The sequence below is a fragment of the Pongo abelii genome, chromosome 16 (assembly GCF_028885655.2).
Source record: "Pongo abelii isolate AG06213 chromosome 16, NHGRI_mPonAbe1-v2.0_pri, whole genome shotgun sequence".
NCBI classification, from domain to species: Eukaryota; Metazoa; Chordata; class Mammalia; order Primates; family Hominidae; genus Pongo; species Pongo abelii.
In genome coordinates, this window is record NC_072001.2 from 46,940,853 (window position 1) to 46,967,518 (window position 26,666).

Sequence of the window (26,666 nt, forward strand, 5' to 3'; positions counted from 1 at the left end):
TTTACAGTGATGAACAAGACAGAGTTCCTGCTCCTAGGATGCTTACTCAGTAGTGTGTTTGTAAATTTTTAAAAACTAGCTCCTCAAATGTGGGTCACCATGAATGTATGAATTAGTATTTTTTTTAACAACTAAGACAAAAGTAAAGCAAAAAGCTGTACGTTAGAGCTTTATTAATTTATCAGTCATATGAGTGACTTCTTTGCTAAATCAATGAATAACTTTCCCATACTGGAAGAATATTTCTCAATCTTTCATGCTATTCACAAGTAATAGCTATAGAGAATGAATTACTAACATTTTCTTCATCACTTTCTTGAGTCTAGACAATCAACAAAACAATAAATCAAGCCCTGATTTGTAGTGTTTGTTGATTTCAGTGGTGTAAGTACTTCTATCACAGTTAATTTCAAGCTATCAACATGAAATCACTGAACTCAGAGTTGGCGAAGAAATGCAGTGATACACCATTACATAATATTTCCATCATTTAGATATAATAGATACAAATATCTCAAGAGAACAGATAACCATAAAATGATTAGCTTTGAGTATTTATTTTGTTTTTAATATAACTTGGCCTGGTGCAGTGGCTCACACCTATAATCCCAGCACTTTAGGAGGCCAAGGCAGGCAACTCATTTGAGTCCAAGAGTTTGAGACCAGCCTGAGCAACATGGCTAAACCCAGTCTCTACAAGAAAATACAAAAATTAGCCAGGTGTGATGGTGCGCATCTGTGGTCCCATCTACTCAGGAGGCTGAGATGGGAGGATTGCCTGAGCCTGGGAGGCAGATGTTGCAGTGAGCTGAGATTACAACACTGCACACCAGCCTGGGCAAGACCCCGTCTCAAATATACATATATATAAGTTTTTAGTTTATATAGTTTAATTTTTAATAATTTCTGTGCCTTAAAACCAGTTCATAAAAGGTAACTAACTCATAGCATGGGAGGAAATATTTGCAATGCATATATCTGATAAGGGATTAATATATATAACATATAAGGAACACCTACAACTCAACAACCCAAAAAGCCAAACAATTTTATTTTAAAAATAGGCAAAGGGCTTGAACATTTTCCCAAAGAAGATATACAAATTGCCAGCCAGTGAGCACATGAAAAGATGATCAACATTACCAATCATTAGGGAAATGCAAAGCAAAACCACAATAAAGTACTACTTTGCATCTACTAGGATGGCTATTACTAAAAAAAGAAAAAGAATAACAAATGTTGCTGAAGATGTGGAGAAACTAGAACTCTTACATATGTAAAATGATACAGCTGCTATGTAAAATGTTATGGTCGCTCCTCAAAAATTAAACATGGAATTACCATACAATCCAGCAATTCCACTTCTCGGTATATATTCAAAAGAATTGAAAACCAAGATTCAAACAGGTATTTGTACACCACTGTTCATAGAAGCATTCTTCACAATAGCCAAAAGGTGGAAACAACCCAAATATCCATCAACAAATAAACAAAATGTAGTATGTACATACAATGGAATAGTATTTAGCCTTAAAAGGAATAAAATTCTGGTACATGCTACAAGATAGATGAACCTTGAAAACATTATGCTAAGTGAAATAAGCCAGACACAAAAGGAAAAATAATGAATAATATCTACTTACATGAGGTACACTCAGTAAATTCATAGGGACAGAAAGTAGAAGAGTGGTTACTTGGGTCTGTGAGGCGGGAGTAATAGTTTCTGTTTGGGATGATTAAAAAGCTCTGAAAATGGATAATAGTGATGGCTTCATGACCATGTGTATGTACTTTAAAATAGCTAAAATTATAAAGTTTATGTTATGTATATTTTAACATAATACAAAAGAGGGCAGGCGGCTGGGCGCAGTCGCTCATGCCTGTAATCCAGCACTTTGGCAGGATGAGATTGGGGGATCACTTGAGGCCAGGAGTTTGAGACCAGCCTGGCCAACATGGTGAAACACTGTCTCTACTAAAAAAAAACATACAAAAATTAGTTGGGCATGGTGGCATGTACCTGTAATCTCAGCTACTCGGGAGGCTGAGACAGGAGAATCACTTGAACCTCAGAGGCAGAGGTTGCAGTGAGCTGAGATCGCACCACTGTACTCCAGCCTGGGCAACAGAAGAAGACTCTTCCCCCACTCCACAAAAAAAAAAAAAAAAAAAAAAAAAAAAAAAAAAAAAAAAAAGAGGGCAGGTAATCATGAATATTCTTATGCTTGAATAATTTTAAAAGAAAAAAAGCTCATGAGATTGCCAAAAATTTAACAATCATATTTTGCGGGTCAGGATAGGCTGGTTCCAGGATTCCAATGACCTTACTTTCCTTCTAATGGAGAGGAAGAAAGAGACTTGCTCAGGGACACATGTGAAATGGAAGAGCCAGCCCTGACTCTAGATCATCTGAGTGGTCTAGCACTATTTCCACAGCTGCATACCATTTTTCATATAGTCAAGTAACTATCAGATTAATGTTACAAAGTTTTGGGTTATATATCCATTTGTTACAGAATGGCTTCAGGGAGATCAGAAAAATGACCCTGGAGGTTAAGCTTCATGAACATGGTGGTTTGGAAAAAAGCAATGGGGCAAATTTGAAGGAGAAGAAATGTTGGGGAGAGGAGTGAGAGGAGCTCAGAGGTCCAGTAGCTTATCTGTTACATATGCATTTATGCAAAAATAGGGGCAAGGGGACACAAAAAGCCCCAGTCTTTGGGCCGCACCAATTATGTACACTCCTGGGTTGAGGTCAGGGGTCTACAAGAGACGTTCTTGCCCCCTAAATGTAGTTACCATCTAGATGATACCTGAAGACACTCCCATCTCCCCTAAATTTCCCCAGGTCCCCCAGTATCTCCCCATCTGGAGGTTGTCACAGGAATTGCTTGCAAATGAGGCAGTGAGAGTTATAGCCTGACATAGGAGTCCTAAGCTATAATGTTGAAATAACATTTTACTCAGAGGAAATGACATGTACAAAGGCTCAGAGGCCAGACAAGTAAGCCAAGGGGCTGTGGACAGAAAACAGGGAGGTGGCAACAGGCAGAACATTACAAAGCACCTTGAGCTTTATAATACGGTACTTTCTTTGTGGGAAAGAGCCTGTTTTAGTACAAAACCTTTTCATTTATTTCTTTTAAAGAAATAAGCTCCTCTCAACTTAAACGTCTAGACTTAAAAACTGTAGAATATATTTTTAAAGCCTCTTTTAAAGTAAATTGGACTTGTCTGCAGTCCATACACATTCCCACCAGTGATCCCTCCAGTAGTCTAAAAATAAAATTACAAGAATTGGCAAACATGAAAGTCTTCAGTAATATAAAATTTACAGTATTTGAATGTCACTTTTTACTATATTAAAATGGATCATTTTAAAGCTCAGGTTATTAACTGATTATAAATTATGGAACATTAATGCTTTCAGGACACAAGGGCAATACTTTATGAATTTCTGAGAATCAGCATGATATCAAGAAAGAAGATACACTTTCTTTACCTTCCTGGGTCTCGTTTTCCATATCTAGTGGCTGGCCTAACAAGACCTGCCTTGCAAGGTTGTTGGACGTGAAGGATATGAAGTATATGTAGCACCTAGCAATAAATAAGCACTCAGTAAATTGTGACTGCTATTATCATTGTGAACATAAATGAAATTTTCATTCAATAAACATTTGTTAAGTGTTACAATGTACAGTTGGAATCTAGGTTTGTTTCATCTTTTGTTTTACATTATTAATATTTTAATCATAGAGAAAAGTACAGAAAATAAACACCAGATGTGTGGCAGATCATTTGTTTTAACTCCCTATGATTTTCGACTGTATGAAAATATCACAATTTGTCCCTCCCCCTCATAATATTGGCACTAAACATGTCTCCTGGGAGAATTTCTGTAAGATATATATTAAGAAGTAGAATTGCTGAGTCACAGGGTATGATAACCTTCACATCACCAGAGTGTTCTCCAGAGTGGCATACCATTTTCTTTTGTAACTAGCATTGTGCATTTTAGGTGCATTCTCATTTACCAAAACTAGATGTCAGGCATTTTAATTTTTGCCAATATTACAGGTTTGAAATGGTATCTAATCTTTTAACTTATATTTCCCTAATTGCTAATAAAGTTATCATTTCATATGTTTTTTCCTATTACAGGTTACCCTTAAGTAAACTTCCTGTTCATTTCTTTTGATCATTTCTTAAATTGGGGAATTGGTTCATTTTTTAAAAATTGATTTGTGGAATTTTAAAAACATTCTGGTTCTGAATTCTTTGCCAGTAAAATAAAATACGAATATCTTCTCAAAGTCTGTTATTTTTATCTTTGTTTATAGTAAGCATGGGTTTTCTCATCCATAAAATGTAAATAAAAACATCTACTTCATATGATAAAATACCTGAAAGCTCCTAGTCAAGTGTCAGGCACAGATTATACATTCAGTAAAAGTGAGTTTCCTCCATTTGCCCTCAACCTACATCCTTAGTCAATTCATAAGTGAGTAATAGGGGAATGGTTTATAGGTATGAGATCTGGAGAGTAACAGATTTGCTTTTAAATCTCAACTTTACCAAACTAGCTGTATGAATTTGGCCCACCATCTCAAGCTCTTTCAGCCTCAACTTCCTCATTCGTAGACATGGGGTAGTAATACTTAACTCACAGTGGTATTGTGAGGAATAGAGTTTAGTCCAATGGCTGGCCAACAGAAAGTTCTCAACAGATGGTAGCTGCTATCACCATCACCATTATTAGGGGGGATACACATATATACAAATAACTATAATATAGAACAAAATATCATTAAAACTCCCTAAGAAAAAAATAATTAAATGCTATTGGAATGTAGACATGAGAAGAGGTAACGTCTAGCTAGGGGCTAAGAGAGAGTGAATGGAGGCTTCATAGAGGAAATGCCATTTAAATGGACATTAAAGGAAGTTAGATATTGAGAAGAAGGACATTCTAGCAAACAAAAGAGATGCATGGGAGAATATACACACACACACATATATATATACACACACAAATATATGTAATTATATGTATTATATCTAATATCTTATACATCTATGCAGTCTGCCAAAGTATAGGAACTACTGAGTAAGTCAAAATCAGAAGCAAGTCTTCATTTTTCAGGTTATTAGGGTACTCTATGCATTAAATGGTAACTCATAATTTAATTAGTATTCTAAGTATAAATGTGAAATGCTGTTGGCTTTGGAATAAAATTTGGTATAGTAGGATCTGTGGAAGAATTAGAGCTGGGAGTGTTAAGAAAATAGGGGGTATTAAATATGACTAGTATAAAGAAAGCAAACAGATATGGATGTCCAATGAATGACAGGTGAGGAGCCTACCACTTTTGAGAGCCAGGCTTAGTGGCTCTCACTTACTGCCTTTCTGGGAATCAGCAACACATGATTTTCTTTGTTAAACAGGATAAGTTCTGAAACCTGATCCAGGAAAATCACACCTTTTCTCATTCACTTTACTTATACAGGCTCTGGCAATTATGGTCAGCCTAATTTCCTTCCTCCCTCCTTAATTCCTTTTTTTGGTGGGGCAGGGTGGAGCAGAGTCTCACTCTGTCACCCAGGCTAGAGTGCAGTGGCTCCATCTCAGCTCTCTGCAACCTCTGCCTCCTGGGTTCAAGTGATTCTCGTGTCTCAGCCTCCTGAGTAGCTGGGACTACAGGCACGTACCACCAAGCCTGGCTCATTGTTTTTGTATTTTTAGTAGAGACAGGGTTTCGCCATGTTGGCCAGGCTGGTCTCAAACTCCTGACCTCAAGTGATCCACCCACCTTGGCCTCCCAAAGTGCTGGGATTGCAGGCATGACCCCCCACGTCTGGCCTCTCTCTTTCTTGATAGAAACAAATTTCATTCAGTATGTTTTGTCTTAAGCAAAAAGTTCCACTTATTACCTGCTTCTGTCATACCTATTCTACGATTTGAAATAGCATTTGACTGTATTAAAATATACTAGATTATCTATTACTGTATTTCTCATGTTCTATCTAGTTTTTTTCCCTTTCCACATTTATAGCACATGAACAATTACTTTAAAAATGATTTGGCCTTACATTGTTGCTTTTCTTAACAGCTTATTATTTATTTACTCAAGAGAACTGAACTACGAATCTGTTATCAGATTCAGTTGCAAGCCCTGTCTATCACAATAAAGTATCCGAAGTTAGGACTATTATTTTTTCTTAGCAAACCCAAGGTTTGAGGGTGACGAAATGATTTTTCTCAAACAGAAAATGGTGGGCAGTTCTATACATAAACCAGAAATGAACTATATCAGCAGGGAAATTCCAACCACTCATATCCAGAGGAATCCTAAGCATTTCTAAAGTAAAAAGCTACTATGTTTTTCTTTTTCCAAAATTTATTCTGCTCATGGTGATTACCATGTGTGCACAGATTAGCTAAAATGATCACTGTGGGATCAACAGTTCCTTCTTCATTGTCTACCAGTTCTTTTGCTTGCCTCTGGCATAAGTAAATAAACAGCAGGTGTATTCACTACTAAATAAATCTTACATGTTTACAAATTCCTAAAATACAATGGAACAAAAAATAGCAAGAAGAATCTGTGGTGTTTGTTGGAATCTGAGCTATATTGCTTGCATCCACACAAATAAAGACAGAAAGGATCTCATGGTTGTTCACAAACTGTGGACCATGACCCTGGGATCACAACCCAGAATTAACCCGTCACTGAATAGGGTTAATGCCTTCTTCTCTATATTACATTTCTATAACAATGTCACAATCTTAAAATAACACTTTCTATCCTTTAATTACTAATTTTCACCTGGATATGCTGTATGCATAGCATTTATTTCCATAATGATGGTCACTTCTTTCTTCAGAGCAAAAAACAAACACAACAACAACCAAAAAAAACAAAAAACTAGAGGTTAGAATATTTTCCATATTTAGTTCCTCTTGTTATGTAACATGGAATATTTGGAAAGAATTAAGTCAGCTTTGCTGCAGTAACAACCCCAAATCTTCATGTTTATATAAGGACAAAATTTTCTCACTACAGTGCAGTTTGGATTTAGGTCAGGGGCAGCTTGGTTTCTGTTACATGACTCTCATTCTGTGACCCTTGCAGAAGCAACAGCCCTTACTTTGGTCATGCTACTTTCACGGCAGAAGGAATAAAGTAAGAGGGCTGGTGGAAACCTGTGCTGACTTTGTTTTCTAGTTGTTGTTTTTTTTTTTTTTTTTTTTTTTCGAGACAGAGTCTCGCTCTGTTGCCCAGGCTGGAGTGCAGTGGTGCCATCTCAGCTCACTGCAAGCTCTGCCTCCTGAGCGATTCTCTTGCCTCAGCCTCCCGAGTAGCTGGGACTACGGGTGCGTGCCAACACATCCAGCTAATTTTTCGTATTTTTAGTAGAGACAGGGTTTCACCGTGTTAGCCAGAATGGTCTCGATCTCCTGACCTCATGATCCGCCCTTCTCGGCCTCCCAAAGTGCTGGGATTACAGGCATGAGCCACCGCGCCCAGCCCTGTGCTGACTTTCAAAACTTCTGCCCAGATGTGGTCTATATCATATCTGTTCACATGTCATTGGCCAAAGCCTAACATCAATGGGGCAAGGATGTGTACTCCTCTCATAGGAGGTGTTGCATATCACATGGAAAAGGAAGGGAGAATGAACAAGCAGAGAAAAATATAATCTATGACATGCAGGAAGACAGTAGTTTATAAGCAAAAAGTCATCTTAAAGATTTTTCCAAAATACTTTTTCTACCTTTTCTATATCAACCAACATGTCCATACAAAAGGGAGTGTAGAGAAGATATTCCATCCAACTATAACTGCCATGCTAGGTCTATGGCAAGAGAAGGATATAATGTAGGAAAAAGTCCTTCCAGACTTTCAGACTATGCGAGATGGAAGTGCAGCAAAGCAACACTGACTTCCTCAGCCTGGAGATAATTCAGTTTGTTAAATAAGTGAGGATAAAACCAAAGGCCAAGTGCCCACTCCTTCTCCATGTTTGGGAGTCTAGAGAAGATCAACTCTCAGGCAGCCTCCACCACAACATGGTGCACAGAAACAGTGACTCAGAGTTGTAGCAGGTCTGGTAGAGAAGCGTTTGAGGTTCAGGTTTCCTGAGCTCCCATAGTTCCCACAAGGCACAGACACTGAGAGATTATAAGGGGGTGAACTGGATGGCAGACACACCAGAGGCTCAGGGGGGTGCAACCAGAAGTCAGGGGAGGCCCAGGTAGCCAGAGTGCTACTGGGTTCCGAGCAAGCAGCCTACAGCCACATATTTCAGCCCTAAATGATGGCAGAACAAGCAGCACTCAAGTGGATGAGGGACCTTGCCCCTGAGACCAGGAGACACCTATGGCCATCATTTATGACACTACCCCAAGGGACTGTCTGAATTATTGGATCAGTTTAAGCTTTAAACCAGACTGGATATTTAGGTAATTTTTCTCTCCTGGGCTCAAGATAAAGGCTGTAAAGACACTGACAAAGAAGTGACATTTTCTCTGAGGAAGACTCAAAGAAATAGACTAAACCACTTCTATTTTATTTACCACTACATCCACTGCTTTAACAGTGCCTGACATAAGTAGGTATTCAACAAATATTTGCTGAATGCAGGAAGGAATAAGAGGCCATAGTGAGAGGAAACTGATCAACTAGCAAAGCTATGATAGAAATACTAGGCAGGCTGAATTGAAAAAACAATGCCAGTTCCATTTTGGCACCAACTCAAAAAAGTCCCCACTTCACTCCTAAAACAAGTATGTAACCTTTATGGAATGGCTCCTGCCACCATATTTAACTTACATTTGGTTCACTGTTTAAAGCCCTTTGGATAACAGTGCTGCATTCTTTTGCTTCAAGGAAAAAAAAAACAAAACAGAACCACGAATAGCTGTGCAGGATTTCGACCTTGCAGTCACAATAAGAAAGCAGCAATAGGAACCAGAATGTGTGATGTCTGAACCAATAAACTAACTGGTGTTTAGCAGCACCTTTATTTTACCTGCCCCAGGATAATTTCAGTGTTAAAGCTGTTAAACCTATAGGTATTCTAGTGGCTAGGATTAGTAAACAGAATATAACAGGGAACAGTACAGAGAAAATATGGTAACTAAAATACAAGGTTATACAGGATTGAGGTGGAGACACAGGCTGACGTATGCTGACATGGTAACTAAAACACAAGGCTATATAGGATTGAGGTGCAGACATATTCAATCACCATACTTTTCACAGTAAATTTGTTTCTCAACACTCTAGCAGTAACATTAAAATTACCTGTCAGGCTTTAAAACAGAACAGATGCTTAGAGATTCCGATTCAGTAGGTCTGGGGTGGAGCATACACAATGCTAATTTTTAGTAACGTCTCAGGTGATTCTGATGCATGGCCACAGCAGTCTGCAAGTGAGAACACCTGAAGAACATCATCAGTAAACACTGAAAGAACTTATGAATGAAAAGCCTCTTTGGATTATACATTTTTTGAGTATGGACTATGTTTTATTCATTTTTGTACTCTAGCCTCCAATGTTTCTTGTAATTAATGAATAAGTGAACAAACAAATCACGAATTCTCTGCCTTGGTAGCCTGATGCTCTCAAAGAGACTGGAACATGGGAAACAAAAAAGTTGACAGCTGATGTTGTAAATCTGTACTTCCTTAATAGAATTCCTGGCATAACTTTAGACAGACTAAATGAGAATGAACATGTGTGATCATTACAACACTGATTTTTTTTTTACAAAATTAATTTTTGTTGAACTGGGGTGAGAGGTGGGGGAAGGAGGGGAAATTTGTGCTCTAATAAGACTTACGTATCAAAATCCCATACTGAGTCAGAGTATGAAGAGCTGAATCACAAAGCCACTCCATTTATAAATCCTGATTCTGCCCTCTACTGTTTGTTTATTTTTATATTTACTTCTCCTTGAGCAACAGTATAATGTACAACTGAAAATAGTTAGTGTTACTGACAAGATTTATAATTCAGCACTGCTTTAGGTGTTAATGACTTCAAAGCCCTGGATGAATAAAGGGAATAGGGATTGACTCAGTGAAACTTCTAGCTTCCTATAAACTTCATTCATTCTCAAGCTTAATGGAAACAAAACCCTATGCTAGGAAAAAGCAAGTATGTTTCCCTTTCTGAGTCTCCCTAGTTAAACACTATAAACAATGGCAACTCCACCTTGTAGCAAAGCTCAGTGATACCATGGATCCCATTACAATCCCCAAAAAAGAGAAGGTGAAGGAGGAGGAAGATGGAAGTTTGGCATGGTTTGACTCTGTCTCCACAAAATCTGCAGTCTTTCTGTCACCCTCACACTTGAAGTTACATGGAAAGGAGGAAGAGGGAAGTGCTGGATGAGAGACACTTAAGAGTGCAAAGTCTGAAAAAGGTAGGAGAGAGAATAATGGTCTGAACTAAATAGGCAGAAGAAATCTATTCTCTATTAAAACAGTAAGAATTTGCCAAAGCAGGTTTTCCAAAAGAGACCAGAAAAAGAAAAAAAAAAAAAAAAGAAGCCCTAAAGTGATGCAGGAGGAGTGTCAGTCAGTCTGACTGGGTCTCCTAGTCAAAAGTTCTGGCCAAGTGACTAGACACTCACATGCTCTACAACCCTAGTGAGGAGTACTCTGGGCTCCCACCTGCCTGGATGGATGGGTGCTGCACACTCAGCTACCTGCTTGGGTGATAAAAATAATTAGAATAGGTGGTGTAGATGAAGGTTAAAGTCCTTGAAAAGTGCAAGAATATAAAGTTTTGCCCAGGGCCCATCTTCCACAGGGGAGAAAAAAAAGCCACACACAACTGGATATTACAGTTATCCCATCATTTCTCTATGAAAATATAAAAACAAAATTAATGTTTGTCTTAGTCCATTTGGGCTTCTATAACAAAATACCATAACCTGGGTGGCTTATAAACAACAGAAATTTATTTCTCATAGTTCTGGAGGCTGAGAATCTAAGATTAAGGTGCCAGCCATTCATGGTGTCTGGTAAGGGCCCTCTTGTTGGTTCATAGATGTTGCCTTCTTAATATGTCCTCACATGGTGGAAGGAGAGAAATCTGGTATCTTCAACCCCTTATAAGGTCATTAATCCCAATCATGAGTGCTCTATCCTCATGACCTAACCACCTCCCGAAGGCCCCATCTTCTAATACCATCACACTGGGGATTAGGTTTCAACATATGAATTTTGCAGGGGACATACATGTTCAGTCCATGGCAATGTTAACCTCTTTTGGTCCTATTTCATGTACTCCAGTATTTGGTGGCTATTTTCATGATATTCCCCAATCATCTTATCCTTACATCTGCCGTAACTTTAAGATTACTTGAACATTAAAGAAACTAAAAATGGGGACATCTTTCATTTTTATCAAATGATTATTCTGCTCCAACTCTACAGATTATAGATGCAAATCTTTATGGATCAGGTCCCTTGAGAGCTATTTTAAAATTCAAGCAGGCTAGAAAATAATTATGCAAGTCTACAGTACCCAAAACAGCACAGTACTGGTACTAAAACAGGCACATAGACCAATGGAACAGAATAGAGAGCCCAGGAATAAGGCTGCACATCTATGACCATCTGATCTTCAACAAAGCTGACAAAAACAAGCAATGGGGAAAAGGCTCTCTATTCAATAAATGGTAGTGGGAAAACTGGCTATCCATATGCAGAAGATAGAAACTGGACCTCTTCCTTACATTATACATAAAAATCAACTCAAGATGGATAAAGACTTAACTGTAAAACCCAAAACTATGAAAACCCTGGAAGACAACCTAGGCAATACCATCCTGGACATAGGAACAAGCAAAGATTTCATGACAAAGATGCCAAAAGCAATTGCTATGAAAGCAAAAATTGACAAGTGGGATCTAATTAAACTTAAGAACTTCTGCAGACACAGCAAAAGAAACTGTCCACAGAGCAAACAGACAACCTACAGCATGGAGAAAATATTTTCAAACTATGCATCTGACAAAGGCGTAATATCCAGCTTCCATAAGGAACTTAAATTTACAAGAAAAAACAAACAACCCCATTAAAAAATGGTCAAAGGAAACAAACAGACACTTCTCAAAAGAAGACATACATGCAGCCAACAAGCATATGGAAAAAAAGCTCAATATCACTGATCATTAGAGAAATGCAAATCAGAACCACAAGGAGATACCATTTCACACCAGTCAGAAAGGCTATTATTAAAAAGTCAAAATATAACAGATGCTTGTGAGGTTGTGGAGAAAAAGGAACACTTATACACTGTTAGTGGGAGTGTAAATTAGTTCAACCATTGTGGAAAGCAGTATGGCAATTCCTTGCTACAAAGAGCTAAACGGCAGAATTACCATTGGACCCAGCAATCCCATTACTGAGTATATACCCAGAGGAAGATAAATCACTTTGCCATAAAGACACATGCATGTGGATGTTTACTGCAGCATTATTCACAACAGCAAAGACAAGGAATCAACCTAAATGCCCATCAATGACAGATTGCATAAAGAAAATATGGTACATATACACCATGGAATACTATGCAGCCATAAAAAAGAACAAGATCATGTCTTTCGCAGGAACATGGATGGAGCTGGAGGCTATTATTCTTAGAAAACTAACACAGTTACAGAAAACCAAATACCACATGTTCTCACTTATAAGTGGTAGCTAAATGATAAAATATAATTTCGCTAATTATAACTAAATTATAAGAACCTATAAACACAAAGAAGGAAATAACAGACACTGGGGTCTACTGGAAGGGGGAGGATGGGAGGAGAGAGAGGAGCAGAAAAGATAACTATTGCGTACTGGGCTTAATATCTGGGTGATGAAATAATATCTACAACAAACCCCTGTAACACATGTTTACATATGTAAAAAACCTTCACATGTGCCTCCAAACCTAAAAGTTAAAAAAAAAAAAGAAAAGAAAGTTTTTCAAATTGATAAGAGGCAAATTCTCTTTTAAGAGGAGTTTCAATAAATATCCCAAATAATAGTTTTTGTTCAAGCCTCTTTTTTGATATAGCATAAATGAACTTAATATTTTCATATATAATTTTCATTGTATATATTCAATTGAAGCTTTCATTTATTCCATTGTTTACACTTGCTTTGTAAGATTTTTGTACAGAGAATTACACCAGTAAATAATTCTAATATTTCAAAAATGGTTTTAGTTCTGAGCTAATTTCAAAAATGAGAAGAGAAAAGGCAGTAGAATATAATGATTAAAATCATGGGCATAAACATCAAACTCCTTGAGTTCAAATTCTGGTTCTGAAACTTAGTAACTGGGTGAGTTGGGGTAAGTTGTTTGAACTCTTTTAGGCTAGCTTCCTCTATAACATGGGTGAAAAGAGTTTGTCCCTAAAGATTCGTAAGAATTAAATAAGATCATTTATGTTTGAGGCTTGGCACATTGTCTGGTATTTATTAAGTGTTCAATAAAAGGTGATTAGGATTCAGTCTTATTTATTTGATCTAGAGTATAAATTTTCCCATGAAGCATTTATACAGGAAAACACAATAGGCCACAGACAAGGCATCTCTGATATTGGTCATCAGAAAGACTCCAGGAGTCTGCCCGGTCACATGGGGTTATGGAATTTAGCCAGGCTGCTGAGTGGAAACTGTTACTCTTGTTTCCTTGGCAACAGTCTGGGCATGAGAAAGATCTCAATTTTTGATAATCAAAAGTCAATGAAAAATATGCTCCTTAGGCAGGTGTCTAATTGAATGTTGTCTACTTGAAAAGTACAGTGATATAATTCACCACAGCAGGGTCTTAAAAGTTTACTAATCACACAGGAATGATTACTGTTCATTCAACCTCCTTTTTCAGCAATTTATTTTTTCAGGTTTTCTAGTTAGAATTATTTGACTACCTACCTATATGGTCTGTTACCCTGACCAAGTAATACCCATGTGTCGTCTTTAAAGGTTCACTTGGTCTACACTTGGGTTCACAGACTTCTAAATGCTGGGAAACAAAGTTACATTCGTCTCACTTGCCACCAGCATTAGTTTCTGTTTCTGCATCAGTAAATTTTGCAATAAAAGATTATTGTGAAATAAGCACATTTTCCCTTTCATACTCCTTTGGGAGTTAATGGGGTTATGTGCCCATCTATCTTAGGAAAGTATTTCCCCCTTACTTAGCACCGTCTGGCGCAGGAAGACGTAAGGCTTGCCTAAGTCTGTGCCCCAGCCTCCAAGTTGCATCCTCAGCAACTTCAGCTAATTTTAGATTTAGCTCTTTTTCCAGGCTTTGGGCAGTCTGAAACTTGGGAGCTGAGGGGGAAGAGAGGAGTTAAGAAGCCCTAGTCAAATACTGATGAGTTCTATATCAGGCTCAGTCTAGCCCTAACCTAACAACTGGGTGCTTGTAACCATTCTCCCTCTACCCAGGTTAGAGATCTCTCCACCCTGTCCACTTGTATATCTAATCCCTTCTTTTTGATACCTCAGGCCCTAAAGCTGGTTCCCTGAAACAGCGAATGTTGCTTGCTCCCCATTTCCACTGGCCTATCAGAACATTTAATTCTTGTTAGAATTCTGCTGTTTTCACTTTCCATATTTGCTTAAGACCTGGTACTATATTTAAAATTTCTGATGTAGCATATGCAGCAGTTTCCAGACTTCAGTCCAAGCCCCAAAGAGCCTGCAATCATGGTGTCACAGGTTACTCTACTGGGGCTAAGTCACAAGATATGATATCCATACCCAAAAAACACTCTACATAACCAGTGGTTTTAAAATTTTTGTTGTCTTGCCGTGCCATGCTGACAAAAGGCCATAAAGACCTTAAGGAATATACAATTGCTAGCAATTAAATCAACCTTGAACAGGTTGTATACCACTTAGGTCTGGTCTGAGCTCAAGTTTTGAAGAATTTACACATCTGGAATATTCTCCTCAGTGTTACTCTGGTGGTGTAAAGAAGCAACCCGTCAGACTTTGCCTGTGCCTGACTGGCTGTGAGTCAAACACACAGTATCCTGGATGACTGCTATTTTGGCATTTGCTAGAATGTCTTTTGCCAAATTCCTCCGGCATTCATTCGAAGGCATCAAAATCCGTTTTACCTCCCAAAGAGTATTTGATTTTTCTTGTCCAAAAAATGCCTGTTATGATGTACTTACGAGTGTTGTTAGGGTAAAACAGAAGTAATAAAATTCGGAGACCCTTTTGGATCTGTCAGGGATGTGCCATTATGCAAATGTTTCTTATTAGAGGTTGGTACCTGATTATTTTTCTTTGGACCAACTGCCACCTGAGCAGTGTTGATCCCATTTTTAAAAATCTATGTTTTATATTTTATGTTTATGTACCATAAAACTTAAGTAGCCCCATGCTACTTTGAGGCATTTAAGAAGGTGACATCACGTACTTTTTAGTCATCAGCTGGGAGGTTTTTATTTTGTCCTAAAGCCAACTAACTAGAATGACTAAAAAATGTTATACATGTGCTCCTGACAGATCTTCCTCGTAGTAAACTCTCTCTGAAGGCACCGCTTGGATGAACTAAGTGAGAAATGTATGCTGACCTAAGAGAAGCCTCTGGCCAGAGAAACTGCGTCACATGTCACAAAAATTAAAGGAACAAATCCTAATGCAGCATTGCCTATAATATGTACTGAGAGGGCACTTGTCAACAGGATCAAAACAAGACCAGAAATGCCTACTCCAAACTCTGTGGTTTGTTTCAGACATAACAACCCTTAAGCTAGTGTCAGAGGATAAGGGCACATTTCTCCTGACCAAGGCTGAACTTCTCTCGAGTTCTTTTTTTTTTTTTTTCAATCTCTTCTAGAACTAAGTTCCTTCAATTAGTCCCTCTTCACCCTCACTCACGCACCTGCTCAACATTCTCTTATCTTCAAATTTAAAAAAAAAAAAACCCTCCTGGGTCCCTTCTAATTACTATTTCTGTCTCTGTCTTTGAAAATAGAGGAGAGAAGTTGTTTAGAGAGTATAGGCCCCGGCAGCTGGGCCCTTGCAGCCGATTGGGCTCAAATTCTTATACTGCTACTCGCATGGCTGTGTGACTGCACAAGTTACTTAACCCTTCTGCACCACAATTTCCTCATCAATAAAATGGGGCTGAAAACTGTAGTTGATCACAGTTATTAAGAGGATTAAATAAAATCTTATGTGTCAAGCACTTAGAACAAAAATCAAACTGAGTTTTACATATTCTTGAACTCACTAGCTTGTAGATTCTCTTGGATTTTTCTAATACAAAATAGCATATCATCTATAAGTAATGACACTTTTGTTTCTTTCTAATCCTTATACTTTTTTGTTTTGTGCATGGGCTTTCAGTACAGTGGTAAAGAAGCAGTGCTGGTGAGCATCCTGATCATATTGCTGACTCTGCCGTTTCTTTTGGGTCTTCTTCCCTACTCGGTCACTAAAAGGTTCTGGCAAAGGACTCTAATGAAATTCTTGTTGTTAAATCCAACAGATACTTTTCAATCATTATTTTGCCTGACTGTTAGGCAGCATTCAACATTACAACTACAGGTTTTTTTTTTTAATACTTTAAGTTCTGGGATACATGTGCAGAATGTGCATGTTTGTTACCACCAGCCATGGTGGTTTGCTGTACCCATCAACCTGTCATCTACATTAGGTATTTCTCCTAATGCTATCCTTCCCCTAGTCCCCTAACCCCCGACAGACCCTGGTGTGTGATATTTCCCTCCCTGTGTTCATGTGTTCTCATTGTCCACCTCCCACTTATGAGTGAGAACATACGGTGTTTGGTTTTCTGTTCCTGTGATAGTTTGCTTAGAATGATGGTTTCCAGCTTCATCCATATCCCTGCAAAGGACATGAACTTATCCTTTTTTATGGCTGCCTAGTATTCCATGGTACATATGTGCCACATTTGCTTTATCCAGTCTATCACTGATGGGCATCTGAGTTGGTTCCAAGTCTTTGCTATTGTGAATAGTGCCTCAATATACATACGTATGCATGTGTCTTTTCTCTTTCTTTCTATTTTTTTTTTTTTTGATACAGAGTCTCACTCTGTCACCAGGCTGGAGTGCAGTGGTGCAATCTCAGCTCACTGCAACCTCTGCCTCCCAGGTTCGAGCAATTCTCCTGCCTCAGCCTCCCAAGTAGCTGAGACTACAGGTGCATGCCGCCACACCCAGCTATTTTTTTTTTTTTTTATAGTTTTAGTAGAGTTGGGGTTTCACCATTTTGGCCAGGAAATGGTCTTGATCTCTTGACCTCATGATCCACCTGCTTTGGCCTCCTAAAGTGTTGGGATTACAGGTGTGAGCCACTGTGCCCAGCAACATGTGTCTATAGTAGAATGATTTATAATCCTTTGGTTATATACCTAGTAATGAGATTGGTGGGTCAAATGGTATTTCTGGTTCTAGATCCTTGAGGAATCACCACACGGTCTTCCACAATGGTTGAACTAATTTACACTCCCACCAACAGTGTAAAAGCATTCCTATTTCTCCACATCCACTCCAGCATCTGTTGTTTCCTGACTTTTTAGTGATCGCCATTCTAACTGGCGTGAGATGGTATCTCATTGAGGTTTTGATTTGCATTTCTCTAATGACAAGTGATGATGAGCTTTTTTTCATATGTTTGTTGGCCGCATAAATGTCTTCTTTTGAGAAGTATCTGTTCACATCCTTCATCCACTTTTTGATGGTTTTTTTTTTAATTGTAAATTTAAGTTCTTTGTAGATTCTGGATATTAGCCCTTTGTCAGATGGATAGATTGCAAAAATGTTCTCCCATTCTGTAGGTTGCCTGTTCACTCTGATGATAGTTTCTTTTGCTATGCAGAAGCTCTTTAGTTTAATTAGATCCCATTTGTCAATTTTAGCTTTTGTTGCCATTGCTTTTGGTGTTTTAGTCATGAAGTCTTTGCTCATGCTTATGTCCTGAATGGTATTGCCTAGGTTTTCTTCTAGGATTTTTATGGTTTTAGGTCTTACATTTAAGTCTTTAATCCATCTTGGGTTAATTTTTGTATAAGGGGTAAGCAAGGGGTCCAGTTTCAGCTTTCTGCATATGGTTAGCCAGAGCTTTTTTTTTTTTTTTTTTTTTTTAACAATTCTCAGTGGCTGTCAAGATGGCTGAATAGGAACAGCTCCAGTCTGCAGCTCCCAGCAAGATCAATGCAGAAGGCAGGTGATTTCTGCATTTCCAACTGAGGTACCCAGTTCATCTCATTGGGACTGGTTTGACAGTGGGTGCAGCCCACAGAGGGTGAGCCAAAGCAGGGTGGGGCGTTGCCTCACCCGGGAAGTGCAAGGGGTCAAGGGATTTCCCATTCCTAGCCAAGGGTAGCCTTGAGAGACTGTACCGGGAGGAACAGTGCACTGCGGTCCAGATATTGCACTTTTCCCATGGTCTTCATAACCGGCAGACCAGGAAATTCCCTCCAGTGCCTGGCTCGGCAGGTCCCACCCCCACAGAGCCCAGCAAGTTAAGATCCACTGGCTTGAAATTCTTGCTGCTAGCACAGCAGTCTGAGGTTGACCTAGAATGCTCAAGCTTTGTAGGGGGAGGGGTGTCCACCATTGCTAAGGATGGAGTAGTTGGTTTTGCCCTCACAGTGTAAACAAAGCCTCTCATAAGTCTGAACTGGGCAGAGCCCACCACAGCTCAGCAAGGCCTCTGTGGCCAGACTGCCTCTCTAGGCAGGGCATCTCTGAAAAAAAGGCAACAGCCTCAGTCAGGAACTTACAGAGAAAACCCCCATCTCCCTGGGACAGAGCACCCGGGGGAAGGGGCAGCTGCAGGTGCAGCTTTAGCAGACTTAAACATCCCTGCCTGACAGCTCTTAAGAGAGCAGCAGATCTCCCAGCACAGCATTCGAGCTCTGATAAGGGACAGGCTGCCTCCTCAAGTGGGTCCCTGACCCCTGTGTATCCTGACCGGAAGACACCTCCCAGTAGGGGCCAAAAGACACCTCATATAGGAGAGCTCTCGCTGGCAACTGGCAGGTGCCACTCTGGGACAAAGCTTCCAGAGGAAAAAACAGGCAGCAATCTTTGCTGTTCTGCAGCCTCCATTGGTAATACTCAGGCAAATAGGGTCTGGACTGGACCTCCAGCAAACTCCAGCAGGCCTGCAGAAGAGGGGTCTGACTGTTAGAAGGAGAACTAACAAACAGAAAGGAATAGTAGCAACATCAACAAAAAGGATGTCCACTCAGAGACCCCATCCGAAGGGCACCGACTTCAAAGACCAAAGGTAGATAAATCCACAAGGATGGGGAGAAACCACTGCAAAAAGGCTGAAAATTCCAAAAACCAGAATGCCTCTTCTCCTCCAGAGGATCACAACTCCTCGCCAGCAAGGAAACAAAACTGGACGGAGAATGAGTTTGACGAACTGACAGAAGAGGCTTCAGAAGGCGGATAATAACAAACTCCTCTGAACTAAAGGATCATGTTCTAACCCAATGCAAGGAAGCTAAGAACCTTGAAAAAAGGTTAGATGAATTGCTAACTAGAATAACCACTTTAGAGAAGAACATAAATGACTTGATGGAGCTGAAAAACAGCACAAGTAGTGCATGAAGCATATACAAGTATCAATAGCTGAATCGATCAAGCAGAAGAAAGGATATCAGAGATTGAAGATGAACTCAATGAAATAAAGCAAAAGATAAGATTAGAGAAAAAAGAGTGAAAAGAAAGCCCCCAAGAAATATGGGACTATGTGAGAAGACCAAATCTACATTTGATTGATGTACCTGAAAGTGACAGGGAGAATGGAACCAAGTTGGAAAACACTTCAGGATATTATTCAGAAGAACTTCCCCAACCTAACAAGGCAGGCCAACATTCAAATTCAGGAAATACAGAGACCACCACAAAGATACTCCTCGAGAAGAGCAACCCCAAGACACATAATCGTCAGATTCACCAAGGTTGAAATGATGGAAAAAATGTTAAGGGAGGCCAGAGAGAAAGGTCAGGTTACCCACAAAGGGAAACCCATCAGACTAACAGCAGATCTCTTGACAGAAACTCTACAAGCCAGAAGAGAGTGGGGGCCAATATTCAACGTTAAAGAAAAAAATTTTCAACCCGGAATTTCATATCCAGACAAATTAAGCTTCATAAGCAAAGGAGAAATAAAATATTTTACAGACAAGCAAATGCTGAGAGATTTTGTCACCACCAGGCCTGCCTTACAAGAGCTCCTGTAGGAAACACTAAACATGGAAAGGAACAACCAGTACCAGCCACTGCAAAAACATACCAAATTGTAAAGACCATCGACACTATGAAGAAACTGCATCAACTAACGGGCAAAATAACCAGCTAGCATCATAATGACAAGATCAAATTCACACATAACAATATTAACCTTAAATGTAAATGGGCTAAATGCCCCAATTAAAAGACACAGACTGGCAAATTGGATAAAGAGTCAAGACCTATCAGTGTGCTGTATTCAGGAGACCCATCTCATGTGCAAAGACACACATAGGCTCAAAATAAAGGGATGGAGGAATATTTACCAAGGAAATGGAAAGCAAAAAAAAAAAAAAAAAAAAAAAAAAAAGCAGGGGTTGCAATTCTAGTCTCTGATAAAACAGACTTTAAACCAACAAAGACCAAAAGTGACAAAGAAGGGCATTACATAAGGGTAAAGGGATCAATTCAGCAAGAAGAGCTAGCTATCCTAAATATATATGTACCCAATACAGGAGCACCCAGGTTCATAAAGCAAGTTCTTAAAGACCTACAAAGAGACTTAGACTCCCACACAATGATACTGGGAGACTTTAACACCCACTGTCAACACAGACAGATCAACGAGACAGAAAATTAACAAGGATATCCAGGACTTGAACTCAGCTCTGGACCAAGCAGACATCTACAGAACTCTCCACCCCAAATCAACAGAATATATATTCTGCTCAGCACCACATCGCGCTTATTCTAAAATTGACCACATAATACACATCTACAGAACTCTCCACCCCAAATCAACAGAATATACATTCTTCTCAGCACCACATCACACTTATTCTAAAATTGACCACATAATTGGAAGTAAAACACTCCTCAGCAAATGCAAAAGAACGGAAATCATAACAGTCTCTCAGACTACAGTGCAATCAAATTAGAACTCAGGATTAAGAAACTCATGCAAAATTGCACAATTACATGGAAACTGAACAACCTGCTCCTGAATGACTACTGGGTACATAATGAAATGAAGGCAGAAATAAAGATGTTCTTTGAAACGAATGAGAACAAAGACACAACGTACCAGAATCTCTGGGACACATTTAAAGCAGTGTGTAGAGGGAAATTTATAGGACTAGATGCCCACAAGAGAAAGTAGGAAAGATCTAAAATCGACACCCTACCATCACAATTAAAAGAACTAGAGAAGCAAGAGCAAACAAATTCAAAAGCTAGCAGAAGACAAGAAATAACTAAGATCACGGCAGAACTGAGGGAGATAGAGACATGAAAAACCCTTCAAAAAAATCAGTGAATCCAGAAGCTGGTTTTCTGAAAAGATCAACAAAGTAGATAAACTGCTAGCCAGACTAATAACGAAGAAAAGAGAGAAGAAACAAATAGATGCAATAAAAAATGATAAACGGGATATCACCACTGATCCCAAAGAAATACAAACTACCATCAGAGGATACTATAAACACCTCTAAGCAAATAAACTAGAAAATCTAGAAGAAATGGATAAATTCCTGGACACATACACCCTCCTAAGACTAAACCAGGAAGAAGTCAAATCCCTGAATAGACCAACAACAAGTTCTGAAATTGGGGCAGTAATAGCCTACCAATCAAAAAAAGTCCAGGACCAGGTGGATTCACACCCAAATTCTACCAGAGGTACAAAGTGGAGCTGGTACCATTCCTTCTGAAATGATTCCAAACAATAGAAAAAGAGGAAATCCTTCCTAACTCATTTATGAGGCCAGCATCATCCTGATACCAAAACCTGGCAGAGACACAATCAAAAAAGAAAATTTTAGGCCAATATCCCTGATGAACATCAGTGCAAAAATCCTCAATAATATACTGGCAAACTGAATCCAGCAGCACATCAAAAAGCTTATCCACCATGATCAAGTCGGCTTCATCCCTCGGATACAAGGCTGGTTCAACATACGCAAATCAATAAACGTAATCTATCACATAAACAGAACCAATAACAAAAAGCACATGATTATCTCAATAGATGCAGAAAAGGCATTTCATGAAATTCAACAGCCTTCATGCTAAAAACTCTCAATAAATTAGCTACTGATGGAACATATCTCAAAATAATAAGTGCTATTTCTGGCAAGGCCACAGCCAATATAATACTGCATGGGCAAAAACTGGAAGCATTCCCTTTGAAAACTGGCACAAGACAAGGATAGCCTCTCTCACCATTCCTATTCAACATAGTATTGGAAGTTCTGGCCAGGGCAATCAGGCAAGAGAAAGAAATAAGGGGTATTCAATCAGGAAAAGAGGAAGTCAAATTGTCCCTGTTTGCAGATGACATGATTGCATATTTAGAAAACCCCATCGTCCCTCGTCTCAGCCCAAAATCTCCTTAAGCTGATAAGCAACTTCAGCAAAGTCTCAGGATACAAAATCAATGTGCAATAATCACAACCATTCCTATACACCAATAACAGACAGCCAGCCAAATCATGAGTGAACTCCCATTCACTATTGCTACAAAGAGAATAAAATATCTAGGAATACAACTTACAAGGGACATGAAGGACCTCTTCAAGGAGAACTACAAACCACTGCTCAAGGAAATAAGAGAGGACACAAACAAATGGAAAAACATTCCATGCTCATGGATAGGAAGAATCAATATCATGAAAATGGCCATACTGCCCAAAGTAATTTACAGATTGAATGCTATCCACATGAAGCTACCACTGACTTGCTTCACAGAATTGGAAAAAACTACTTTAACTTTCATATGGAACCAAAAAAGAGCCTGCATAGCCAAGACAATCCTAAGAAAAAAGAACAAAGCTGGAGGCATCACGCTACCTGACATCAAACTATACTACAAGGCTACAGTAACAAAAACAGCATGGTACTGGTACCAAAACAGATATATAGACCAATGGAACAGAACAGAGGCCTCAGAAATAACACCACATGTCCACAACCATCTGATCATTGACAAACCTGACAAAAACAAGCAACAGGGAAAAGATTCCCTATTTAATAAATGCTGTTGGGAAAACTGGCTAGCCATATGCAGAAAGCTGAAACTGGATCCCTTCCTTACACCTTATATAAAAATTAACTCAAGATGGATTAAAGACTTAAATGTAAGACCTAAAACCATAAAAACCCTAGAAGAAAACCCAGGCAATACCATTCAGGACATAGGAGTGGGCAAAGACTTCATGATTAAAACACCAAAAGCAATGGCAACAGAAGTTAAAATTGACAAATGGGATCTAATTAAACTAAAGGGCTGCTGCACAACAAAAGAAACTATCATCAGAGTGAACAGGCGACCTACAGAATGGGAGAAAAATTTTGCAATCTACCCATCTGACAAAGGGCTAATATCCAGAATCTACAAGGAACTTATACAAATTTACAATAAAAAAAACAACCCCATCAAAAAGTGGGTGAAGGATATGAACAGACACTTCTCAAAAGAAGACATTTATGCCGCCAACAAACATGAAAAAAGCTCATCATCACTGGTCATTAGAGAAATGCAAATCAAAACCACAATGAGATACCATCTCATGCCAGTTAGAATGGCGATCATTAAAAAGTCAGGAAACAACAGATGCTGGAGAGGATGTGGAGAAATAGGAACACTTTTACACTGTTGGTGGGACTGTAAATTAGTTCAACCATTGTGGAACACAGTGTGATGATTCCTCTGGGATCTAGAACTAGAAATACCATTTGAGCCAGCAATCCCATTACTGGTATATACTCAAAGGATCATTTTAGTACGAAGACACATGCACATGTATGTTCATTGCGGCACTATTCACAATAGCAAAGACTTGGAACCAACCCAGATGCCCATCAATGATAGACTGGATAAAGAATATGTGGCATATATACACGATGGAATACTATGCGGCCATAAAAAGGATGAGTTCATGTCCTTTGCAGGGACATGGATAAAGCTGGAAACCATCATTCTCAGCAAACTAACACAAGAACAGAAAATCAAACACTGCATGTTCTCACTCATAAGTGGGTGCTGAACAATGAGAACACATGGACACAGGGAGGGGAACATCACACACCGGGGCCTGTCAGGGGGTGGGGGGCTAGGGGAGAGATAGCATTAGGGAAATACCTAATGTAGATGACTGGTTGATGGGTGCAACAAACCACCATGGCACATGTATACCTATGTAACAAACCTCCACGTTCTACATATGTGCCCCAGAACTTAAAGTATTAAAAAAAAATTCTCATTCCCTTTGTTTCCCTAATATGACATGTTCTATGTTCATTTCCTTTCTAAGCTTTCTGTCCCAGACTGCTTTAAAGACTATACATCTTCTGAGTTCCCCATAAATAAAACTGTGACACATAACTCACACTATAACTCAGATGTGGAGAGAAAAATAAAATTTCTTCATTTCATTTAGAACTAATCTGACTCTCCTTCCTACACTCATGAGTTAGTGGGAAAAAAATAACTAAATGTTCAGTTCAGTGTAAAGTGTAGTCTTATTCAATAATTTACAAAATTCAATTAGGTCAATTTCAGTCTATCTTGAATTACCCAGACAGTCAGATGTGTCCAGGAAGTAAATAATTAGCAAATTCCATCATTTGTCCTAGATATTTTCCAATTTAACCTTAGATTTTTGAACATGGCATTTATGGCAAGGACTCATTTTCCTGTTATGCTGTCTCTTTTCTAACGAAAGAGAAATAGCTGTAAGTTCTGACATTCACTTCCCCTCTCTGGAGTATCTTGACTACACTTAAATGATTCATACCAAAAGGCTGATCAACCCACATCAACAATAATCAATTTAAAAAGGCAAAAACAGGGGAAAGTGGAAAAGTTTACTATGCCTATGTACATACTTGTATATGCATGTATAAATTCAACATGGAAGATCAGATGATTTATTAAGAAATATCAGTTGACAATAAAACTAGTAATAAAGACTATTCTTCAATAGACAGTACAGTAATATAGGAGGAGGAGAAACAAAATGATAGGAATGGTTAGAATGGGCATTCAGAGTGTAAGAAAGGGGCAGAAGGAGAAGAGTAGAAAGGAGAAATGTAGTATTTGTCGCCCATTCTCTTTTAAGTGAATACAATGCTGTACCCTAAATATGAGAGCAGTTGACTTTAATATCAGGTCAAAGCACTATCTGACTAATAGGAAATGCAGTTATTCCTTCAGCTCATGATCAGGGCTTGAACAAGATCTGTTGTCATTTGTCACTCTGTCACAGATAGTTCAGTGGAATTATTGTTTCTTCTGACCTACAACTGTATAGTCTCTTTGCTGCTATCATTACGCATAGCACTGAAATGTTACTTTAAATAGTACCTTAGAACTCAGCTCTGCAGTCATCTCCTTGATTAATTTAGAAACACCCAACACCTAGCATAATACCCTGGACAGAGTACATACTCAGCAAATAATTCCTGAATGAATGAATGAAGTTCTCCTTTCATTGAAGAAGACAGAGTGATGTCATAGTCTTCCTTTCTTAAATATTCCCCAAAGAAAAAGATGTGAACATTTTAAATTTAACCCTGAATAAGGAATAAGTAGGAGAGAACTCAAGAGAAAATAAAAAGGGGAATTAATAAATAGCTATAAATGTGCTAATAAATAGCTACAAATGTGCTAATACCTCACAGCAAGAATGGAAGTAGACAAGCCACACATAGTGAAAAAATAATTTTGATGACAAATGACAAAAAATGCATTATGCACTTTATTGCACCAAGGACACTTCCATATCCTTACACATTTCCATACCCATATACATTTTCATTTATGTCTTTAAGGTTTATTCAATGTCCAGTGCCAACTCAAGGCAAACAGAAAAGTACAACGGGCCATGCACAAAAATACTGGCTCAAGAGGCTAATATGAATTTAAATTTCCAATCTTCCTTCATAGCCACTTTCCTGGTGTTTGCTAGCTGACTCTGACACACATTTTTTTGGCTCTGGAATTAAAATACAATGTTGGTATAATTACTTTTCCAAGAATAGCAATGGTCACTATAATTTTTCTAAGCAGTTCCTAACCTTTTCACATTTTAGTGTTTGCAAATTCTTGGAAACACCACAGTACATAATGTAATACATTTGGAAGTTATATAAGGATAGCCAAGTTCAACTTCCCTTAATCTGAAAATATCAAAAACTAGACATCCACATAGCCTAAGAAAAGATTACCCTATAACTTTTCTATGCTAAATACCAACTGGAACCATTCTTAGAAGATATTAATTCAGATTTTGCTATAGAGGTCTAGCATGCCAGTATCATCTTTACTGTGAGGACGTTGTCTTAGGAAATAATCCAACTATTAGTCAATGAAAAAACTAAGGCCAGGCGCAGTGGCTCATGCCTGTAATCCTAGCACTTC

General features: G+C 38.7%; 1 protein-coding gene and 1 long non-coding RNA gene across 6 annotated transcripts in view; both read right to left on the reverse strand.

Annotated features, from left to right (window-relative positions):
- Nucleotides 1-26,666, reverse strand: part of FRMD5 (FERM domain containing 5) — a 339,597-nt gene that overhangs the window by 154,370 nt on the left and 158,561 nt on the right. The window lies entirely within an intron of this gene.
- Nucleotides 20,604-26,666, reverse strand: part of LOC129050481 (uncharacterized) — a 59,686-nt gene continuing 53,623 nt past the window's right edge. Inside the window, exon 3 of the long non-coding RNA XR_008514119.2 lies at nt 20,604-26,241. This is a non-coding gene — a long non-coding RNA (uncharacterized LOC129050481). The remainder of the gene's footprint in view (nt 26,242-26,666) is intronic.